This window comes from Salmo salar, chromosome 17 (assembly GCF_965601325.2).
Source record: "Salmo salar chromosome 17, fSalSal1, whole genome shotgun sequence".
Lineage (NCBI taxonomy): Eukaryota > Metazoa > Chordata > Actinopteri > Salmoniformes > Salmonidae > Salmo > Salmo salar.
The window spans coordinates 30,497,837-30,507,403 of NC_138307.1; the positions used below are offsets into that span (position 1 = coordinate 30,497,837).

Below are 9,567 nucleotides of genomic sequence, written 5' to 3' on the forward strand. Positions count from 1 at the left end.
TGTTCGATGTTCTGATATAGACAGAATGACTGAAAATTACCTGTAATTTCAAATCTTTAGTTTACAATATCACAATGGAATTTATTACAATGTATAACCGTCATGCCTCAAAACTGGGAGAAGCAGAAAGAGCGAGTCATTCACCCGACGTTTGTTCCTCAAGACTGTAACACAACGACACGCGGATAATTGTAAGTTCAACATTTCTGAAAACGTTTGTAATCTGATAAGGTTGTTATATTAATTATCCGTTTCTGTTAATGTCGCAAACTATTATTGTCTCTATGCTAACATAAGAAACTCTGCCTGGATACTTGCATGCTAGCTAGCTAACGTTAACACTAACTTAGTTGCTAGCTAACTAGTTAATTAGATAGGAAAGCAGGGATAACATATTTGATAGTTGTACTGTTAGCTAGCTTACTGTATCGGTCTAGCTAACTACGGTTAGCTATTTTTTCTGGTAACCGGTGTGGAGTCATTGTTTTTTGACAGACATTTTTTTAAATTAACTAGCTAGAGTCCAACATCAATGTTACTCTCTGGGTACCTACCGTGAAGCTGGTTGGCTTGCTAACTAACTGTAGTATGGGTTAGCTAGCTAGCTAGCTAAGAACGTTAGCTCACAGGAGAGAGGGCGTGAATATGTTACAAATAAGACAAGGAGAATGAGTGCAAAATGCATTGACCAAAATTAACTAGCTAAGAAGCCTGTCAAACTTGCTCTCACTATATTTATTACTACAGTTTGTTTACTATTTACCTTTTTATTAACTTTTTTTCAGAAAAATAAAAAGTGAAGATCATAATTATACATTCACAACTGATCACTGCCTGCTCTTCAACCGATCACTGCCTGCACCTGCCCGCCCGTCCAGCATCACTACTCTGGGCGGTTCTGACTTAGAATATGTGGACAACTACCTAGGTATCTGTTTAGACCGTAAACCTTCCTTCCAGACTCACATTAAGCATCTCCAAACCAAAATTAAATCTAGAATCGGCTTCCTATTTCGCAACAAAGCATCCTTCACTCATGCTGCCAAACATACCCTCGTAAAACTGACCATCCTACCAAATCCTTGACTTTGGCGATGTCATTTACAAAATAGCCTCCAACACTCTACTCAACAAATTGGATGCACTCTATCACAGTGCCATCCATTTTGTTACCAAAGCCCCATATACTACCCACCACTGCGACCTGTAAGCTCTCGTTGGCTGGCCATTGCTTCATACTCGTTGCCAAACCCACTGGCTCCAGGTCATCTACAAGTCTCTGCTAGGTAAAGCCCCGCCTTATCTCAGCTCACTGTTCACCATAGCAGCACCCACCCGTAGCACGCGCTCCAGCAGGTATATCTCACTAGTCACCCCCAAAGCCAATTCCTCCTTTGGCCGACTTTCCTTCCAGTTCTCTGCTGCCAATGACTGGAAAGAACTGCAAAAATCACTGAAGCTGGAGACTCATATCTCCCTCACTAGCTTTAAGCACCAGCTGTCAGAGCAGCTCACAGATCACTATACCTGTACATAGCCCATCTGTACATAGCCCATCTGTAAACAGCCCATCCAACTACCTCATCCCCATACTGTATTTATTTATCTTGCTCCTTTGCACCCCAGTATCTCTACTTGAACATTCATCTTCTGCACATCTACCATTCCAGTGTTTAATTGCTATATTGTAATTACTTCGCCACCATGGCCTATTTATTGCCTTACCTCCCTTATCTTGCCTCATTTGCACTCACAGTATATAGAATTTTCTTATTTCTACTGTATTATTGACTGTATGTTTGTTTATTCCATGTGTAACTCTGTGTTGTTGTATGTGTCGAACTGCTGTGCTTTATCTTGGCCAGGTCGCAGTTGTAAATGAGAACTTGTTCTCAACCAGCCTACCTGGTTAAATAAAGATGAAATAAATAAAATAAAAATAAGTAACTTCCAGGGTTTCAAACAAAGTCTCTTGACACAGATTGGAAGGTTAAGCAAAATTGGTGGTAAGGACACAAAGGACTGTGCCCACAAGGTCATGGACAGGTATGTCATATCTTTAGAATGGATCCAATAAGAAAGTAATTTTAAAGGTATCGTTAGTGATACAAACTGTCTGCAACAAAGACAGTAAATCCAAGAGCCTTATCTCCTCAGCAGTTTGAAAGTGTTCAATTCACAAAGAACATCCTATGTGTGCTTGACTTTTAGGCTCTTTACCAATGGCCTGATGTCCTTGTTCAACTTCAACGGCCATCACGCAAAGCAGGGACTAAGGAAACACAACTGTGTACTCTGTTGTCAACGGTACCTACAAACATGTCATTATTCTATAGTATATTTTGTATTAATAACTGGGTGGTTTGAGCCCTGAAAGCTGATTGGCTAACAGCCATGGTATATTTAAGCAATAATACATGAGAGCCCATGTGTTATGATGACATTTATTATGGCTGTGAGTGTCATAGCCATAAAAGCAAAGTCCTCTGGTTTTTGTGGTACTGTAACCACACAATACATGGTTACAGTCTGTATCCAGGCACGCTGAGTTGTGTTGTGCATAAGAAAGGCCTTTACTACACCCTCCCATTGCTTAAAGGGTCACTAAGGTCACACAATCAAAATGACCTGCTCTTTCTGTTTTAATAGGCTAGATTCTTATTTTGTCTTCTAAACCAATTATTCATTTGAATGGTGGTAATTTGTGTGGTCCCTTTTTGAGAAGAATGGTTTAGGAGCTTGGCAATTTTGAATGAGGTGATCATGTGACCTCAATGGCCTTTTAACCTATTGACTAGCAAGTTCTAAAAATGTATAATGGTCTGCCCAACGTGACATTTTCTCAAATTCAGTTTTTATTTATTTTGCTATGCTTTAGCCCTAATAAATGCTTTACCATATTTTTTTCTTCGTTAGACTCTAGTATGTCATTATGCTGGTTTTGTTCAGCTTTCTGGCCTGTTATCAATTAGTCCTTATTATTACTTCATTTCATCACACAGCCTACTGGTCCTGCATTTAAATGCAGTCAAGCATTCTCTTGAATAATTAGCCTACAGTATACAATGGCCTAAATAATAATAAAGGCTTTATCATTTTTTTAATTAGTACAGATCAACTCTCTGGAACAGCTATCATTTATTTTGTGTTGTTTACACTGTTCCAAGCAATCTGAAAAAAAAAATATATATAGCAGAATACAGCACTTGTTTGGCACATGTACGCAGCGCTGGCTCCTTCCTCTTTCTATGAGCTCAAGCCAAATGTCTTCCATACATCTGATATTGACTTTGTCTCCTGAGCGACCAGTCGGCTAAACATTCCCCCATTTCAAGTAAAAAAAATTGACTTGCGATCTCCGCATACTGACAAATATATCAGGCTACAGTGTTCAGTTAACCAATGAATGTGATTATAATAGTCTATTAGGGAGGAGTGAAAGAGACAACTTGCGCCATTCAAACAGGCCCTCGTCTTTTCTACACTGCGTGCAAGTTTGAGCCCGGCCCTAATCAATTGTCAGCCCCTGAGAAGGACAACTTTGCCCAAACTTATCTTGTAAATTGCATTTTGTCTTTGATAGACACGGAGAAGCAAACACATTAATCGATTTCTAAAATATTCTGAATAAATGTAAAATTACCATTATTACTGCACAACAGAAAATAGTGATAAACCGGTGGTTTGAGCCCTGAATGCTGATTTAGGTGCCGTGGGGAACCTGTAAGATGCTCCATATCTATTAGTCTTTTCTGTAACTTTCTGTGTTTATTTGGTGTTACAGCTACAGTGAAGAAATGGAACAGCAAGGCCACTGACCATGACGTTCAGAGAGCTGTGGCAGACCACCTTAAGCATGCTCCTGGTAGAGCCTGAGGTGATGGTTTCCACGTCACCATCACATAGGGTCGTTGCTAACGCAGCGAAATATATCTATAATTTTGATGGATATAATTAATTATATTCATTTGAACTTAACTGTATTTTGTCTGTTATCACTGTACTAGATAGTATTCTTTGACTGAATGTTATGTGCAAATAGTGGAGTAATGTAATGAGTAGTGTGATTGACAATTTTTGGGTTACTGCGTCCATGTGTATAGGCTACAAGTACATTTAAATTATGTTCTTTGCAAGTCGTTAAAAGAACGACCTGAAAAACACTTATTTTCAACTTTCAACCAAAACGGGCCTAGATGGACGTCTTTTCAACGACATGAAAAATTCATCTTTTCAACTTTCAACCTTCACTTTCAACCAAAACCGAACGGGCATAGTCGTCTTTTCAACGTCTTTTTAAAGACAGTTTGCTGGGTGAGCTGCTTGCTCCGATTCTAAATGTGTGTCTCTTTGTTTTGTTCTGTTTCATCTGCTGCTGGCTTGATAACGTTTTTCCACATGCAATTGATTAAATGAGATTTGTATTCTTTAAAGATTGTAATTGTGTCCATATCTGATTAATATTTTAGAAAAATCCTCACAGCCGTTTTCCACAGCAAAATGTTAACAACAATTTGGTGCGCACCATTTTACTATGTACAGTAGGCAGTAAGCTCCCCAGGTGTCATCAAAATTACGAGCTTGTGTTAGTGGTTTATATATGCGGGGAGCATAAATTGTACAAGCGTAAACGAATAAATAATGGTTCAAGTTAGAACCCATGTATATTAGTTAATATACTGCACCAACTACATAAATATATGATCGGTCCATTGTCTTCTATTTGGACTTTAAAACGCAGACAGCGGGCGCCGCCATTTTACCAGCTCGTGATACTTTTTTAAAATACACAAAACCAATAACATAAAACGAACTCAGAAATCTCAAATAAATTGAATATTTTTAAATTACCTTGACGAAACGGTGTACATTAAGTCAAACAAACCCAAAATCTCAAGCTATATAACTTGTAAAATCGTTTTCATCACGACACAAATTTAACATAATAAACCTGGCAATCCCTTGACGGATTTGTAACCTATCATGTTATGACATGTTCTTTCGATTTTAGATAGCACGTTTAAACTATTATCTACTTGTAGTAATGAATAGAAACGGAGACAAAAAGCATCGTCTTCACATCACAGATTCTGAACGATGGTGCGCAGCCATAGAGATAGATAGAGGACTCATATTTGTGTCTGTGACAGAATGCGCAGCGGCATTGAGGGGATTCGATTAATCTGGCCTGGGCTCCCGGATAGGCGTGTTTTGCACGGGGTGAAAGTTGATGGCATTCGTTTTGTTTTTGGCCAGGTGCCACATTCAAAGCCCACAGCTAAGTTGGCTCCAAACAAAAGTGATGTAATTTAGCACTTGGAGTAATGAGAAGGATTCTGTATTTTCACATGAAAAAGTTATTGATTTTGATTTAAAACAAATAAAGCTTTATCAGCATTCCCAATGAAACCTGGTTTAAAAAATTCAAACAAATATTTTATGGAAAATATATGTTTCTGGATGATGCACCATGCTGCCTTGTTGACAAAATGACCGAAAGGCGCAGATTACTGTTGCTATTTGAGAAGGGCGCTAATCCCTTGCCACATTTGTCTGTTCACCGTTTACATCATGGGCCATAGACCGGTGCCCCATAGCTCAGCAGTAATCCCTACTGATGAGCCAGCTGGAGATGACTCCAACAGGGTCAGGAGGGATCAGCCAATGTAGATGGAAGTACCACCCAGTTGACTACATTAAAATGGTGGAAGCCAGCAATGCATTGAGTTATAATAAGAATGAGAGACAGCCTCCAAGATGGCCGACCGTTGTTTTGAACGTAATCTACTCACGGTCAGATATGCCTATCCAAGGAGGCTGACATCTTGCTAGTTCCAGTTTCAGGAGCCCATTAGTAAATGCCAGTGGCGGTCTGTGCCGTTTAAGATAAGGGAGGACAGTTATTTTTTTTTTATGAGCATGGCCTTATTTCTATAACAGCACCCAGCTCAATGTAACATCGACAGGTTTAGGCTACTACATGATACTCTAATTTTCTTATTTACCCATCATGAGGTTGCTACAACCTAGCCTATGTATGAAAGTTTACAACGTAGGTGCACAGGTCGAGAGAAACTTGAGTAATCAAGGTGACATTGACACATTCAATACCGCCTTGCACACTCTTGCCTGTATCTATCTGATCTAGGGTGTAATCATTAGTCCAACAGTTGCAAACAAGAGTTTCTATTGGACAAATTCCGGTATGTTTATCTTCGTTTCGTTTGCTTCGATTTAAGGAACGTTTTTCAACAGAATCGGCGGAATGAATACACCCCTGATCACACACAAACACAGTTCACTTTCAAAGCAGCCACATACAAACAGCAGATCCTGGACTATCCATTCACTTCAGTCAGTCTGTCTCATCTTCCAATGTCAGGAATCCATCACATTGAATGAGCAGGTCCTGGATGAGAGCGCGTGAGTGATTTCCATTGTTTTTCCTTCTGCGTGCGGCACAAGCTCTTCCATGTAATAGCATGAATATAAAACGTTAATAACTTTAGCTGTGATTTGTGGGGGGGTCAGTCTTGAAGACAATTCATGGACAAATTCCATTGATATGCTTGACACAAAGGTGATAACGAAACTGTCTTTTTTGGAATTTTGAAAATTGCCTTCTCTATGGGGCGTCTATTGGAATTATCTTTCTGGAAGGGTGGCATCCTATGACGGTGCCACGTTGAATGTCTCTGAGCTCTTCAATAAGGCCATTCTACTGCCTATGTTTGTCTATGGAGATTGCATGGGTGTGTACCTCGATTTTATACACCTGTCAGCAACGGGTCTGGCTAAAATAGCTGAATCCACTCATTTGAAGGGGTGTCCACATACTTTTGGCAATGTAGTGTGTAAACGGGAACCTATAGACCTATTTCAATGTTGAAATACATTTAATTGTCAATCAAGTGAGATCTGTTTTGCTACTTGTAGGCTACTGTCTGTAATGTGTCTCAATAGACACTGAGTGTACAAAACATTAGAAACACCTTAATACTGAGTTGCACCCCCTTTGCCCTCAGAACAGCCTCAATTCATCAGGGCATGTACTCTACAAGGTGTCCACAGTGTTCTACAGGGATGCTGGACCCTGTTGACTACAATGCCTCCCACACTTGTGTCAATTTGGCTGGTAGTTGGCTGAATTCACTGTCATGTTCATGGAACCATTCCTGGACAACCCCAGCCTTGTGGCATGGGGCATTATCCTGCTGAAAAAAATAACATTTTGCAGATGGATAAACTGTTGCCATGAAGGGATGCACCTGATTGGCAATGATGTTTAGGTATCCTGTGGCATTCAAACGTTGCTCCACTTTTATGAAGGGGCCCAATATGTGCCATGAAAACACACTCCACACCAATTATATGTTGATTCATTCTATTTTTATTAATTGTTTAAACTTGTTTTAATTGTAAAGTAAAAACATTATTCAAGATGAACTAGTGTCAATGTTCATTAATTACAGACCACAATTCTACAATAAAAAGGTGTGAAGGGGATTTGACTCTAATTTGTCTGTGTTTCTGTCTCAAATGAATATGACCTTTTAGTCCAGTTGTAATCTCTCTCTGAGCGGTTTTATTTGATTGTCACTCTGTCTCAGGATATCATCCATTTAGCTGCTTATCATAATGGCATGCATTACCAATGCAGCCATATGTCTACAGTATGATGGCATTACTGGCCTAATGGACATGTGCAATCAATGTGCCCCTTGTCATTATACATCAGCAGCAGACAATAGCTAAACTCACATCATTTTCTTATTGTTGAGCTAGCTGTATGTTCTACATTTTAAATAGATAATGTATATGAGGCTAACCATAAGCCAGATTTGTTACATGATTTATCTGACATTATATTGTTTAGTGCAAATCCAACCCTTGTATTCTAGGTTAAGTATCTTTTATTTCAGCTCATGAAACATGGGACCAACACTTTATATCTTGCATTTATATATTTTTTTCAGTGTATGTACACTGAGTGTACAAAACATTAAAGACACCTTCATAATATTGAGTTGAGCAGATATTCAGAGATGCAGAGAATGAAGTTGAGTTACTTCTAAGTAACTTTGGCTGACTCGTATGTCATCATCTCCAACATGTGTCCTTCTATTATTGAGCTTAGCTTTGGTGTGGACTGAGGCCTATACATTCATATCAGTTGTATTCAGCTTAACTTATTTCTATTGTGGATTGTGTTTCTGTACGCCAATGGAAAGTCTACAAAACTATGAGCAAACCAGCCTATTGAATACATGGAATTGGATTATGATGATACCGATGAATGAATCATGCACACAATATGCAAATATTTGTTTTTTTCATTTATCAGTAATCAAGTTTGATGTGTATGAAATTGTTTGGTGAAATATGCATAAAAGCAGAGTAGTTGCCCATAATTCTGCACCTTTGTATAGTTGTACTTCCAGTTTTGGTCATCATGATTTAGTGACTGCAAAGAACATTTATGGACTAACTTTATGTTTTGTCTGCTTGCACTACAGAAATAAGTATAGTTGTGTCAATCTTTTTGCAGGCAGTCGTGTTCTTTTGATGAACGTATTTGCAATTTTGATGGTATTATATTTTTTATGAATGTTATGTTTTTTTAAAAGACAACTACATTTTCTAAAAGCATTTACTGTTTTGCGAAAGTTGTGTGTTTTGTGCACTGTTTTGAAAATCAGCTTACTGCACCTGGTATTCCCAGGCAGCGAACCATACAAGTACTAACCAGGCCCGACCCTACTTAGCTTCCGAGACTGTATTGTGTTTATATGATATGTAATAATGCAGTAAGCGAAGGAATAACTCTTGGTACACTATATCAAGTTTATGTCACATGAAAAAGTGCAGTGTGAAATCAGAAATGGAATCAATGGGATAAACAGACATAGTTACTTTAACACAGGCAGATAGATGAGTTACAAACCTTGTATACATTTAACGAAATATATTTGAGTCTTGTGAAAATAGCAGGCCTGTAAAATAACGACTTCAGACAAATACATCAGATAAAGTTACCGATACATGACTTTAGCACATTTCATAGTTTATACTGTATATTCTTCTTGTGTATTTATTTCCAATCATAACAATTTTTTTAACTACTTTATTACTTAGCTATTTGTGTATATTTTTTTATCATGTGTATTGCACTGTTGAGGAGAGCTTGCAAGTAAGCATTTCACTGTACCGTTTACACCCTGTATCCCGTGCACGTGACGAAAAGTTTTTTTTTAAGATTAACGCACCATTCACATCAGCTATCAGTCAATATAACGGTGACCGACTTGACCAGCATTATCTAGCCATCACTGACACTAAGATGAACTTGCTCAATGTGAAAATACAATATAGATCATGTTCCTAACAAATTCAAATGAAGCAATGCCTGTATACCACCCTGCATCCCACTGCTGGCTTGCTTCTGAAGCTAAGCAGAGTTGGTCCTGGTCAGTCCCTGGTTGGGAGACCAGATGCTGCTGGAAGTGGTGTTGGAGGGCCAGTAGGAGGCACTTTTTCCTCTGGTCTAAAAAATATCCCAATCCCCCA

The 9,567-nt window shown here is 38.7% G+C and overlaps 1 long non-coding RNA gene across 1 annotated transcript; it reads left to right on the forward strand.

Annotated features, from left to right (window-relative positions):
* Positions 1-51: 51 nt before the first annotated feature.
* LOC145861472 (uncharacterized) lies at positions 52-4,392 on the forward strand. The gene is made up of 4 exons (XR_014381287.1): positions 52-191; positions 786-928; positions 2,212-2,307; positions 3,785-4,392. It is a non-coding gene; the product is annotated as an uncharacterized LOC145861472 (long non-coding RNA).
* The last annotated feature ends 5,175 nt before the right edge of the window (positions 4,393-9,567 follow it).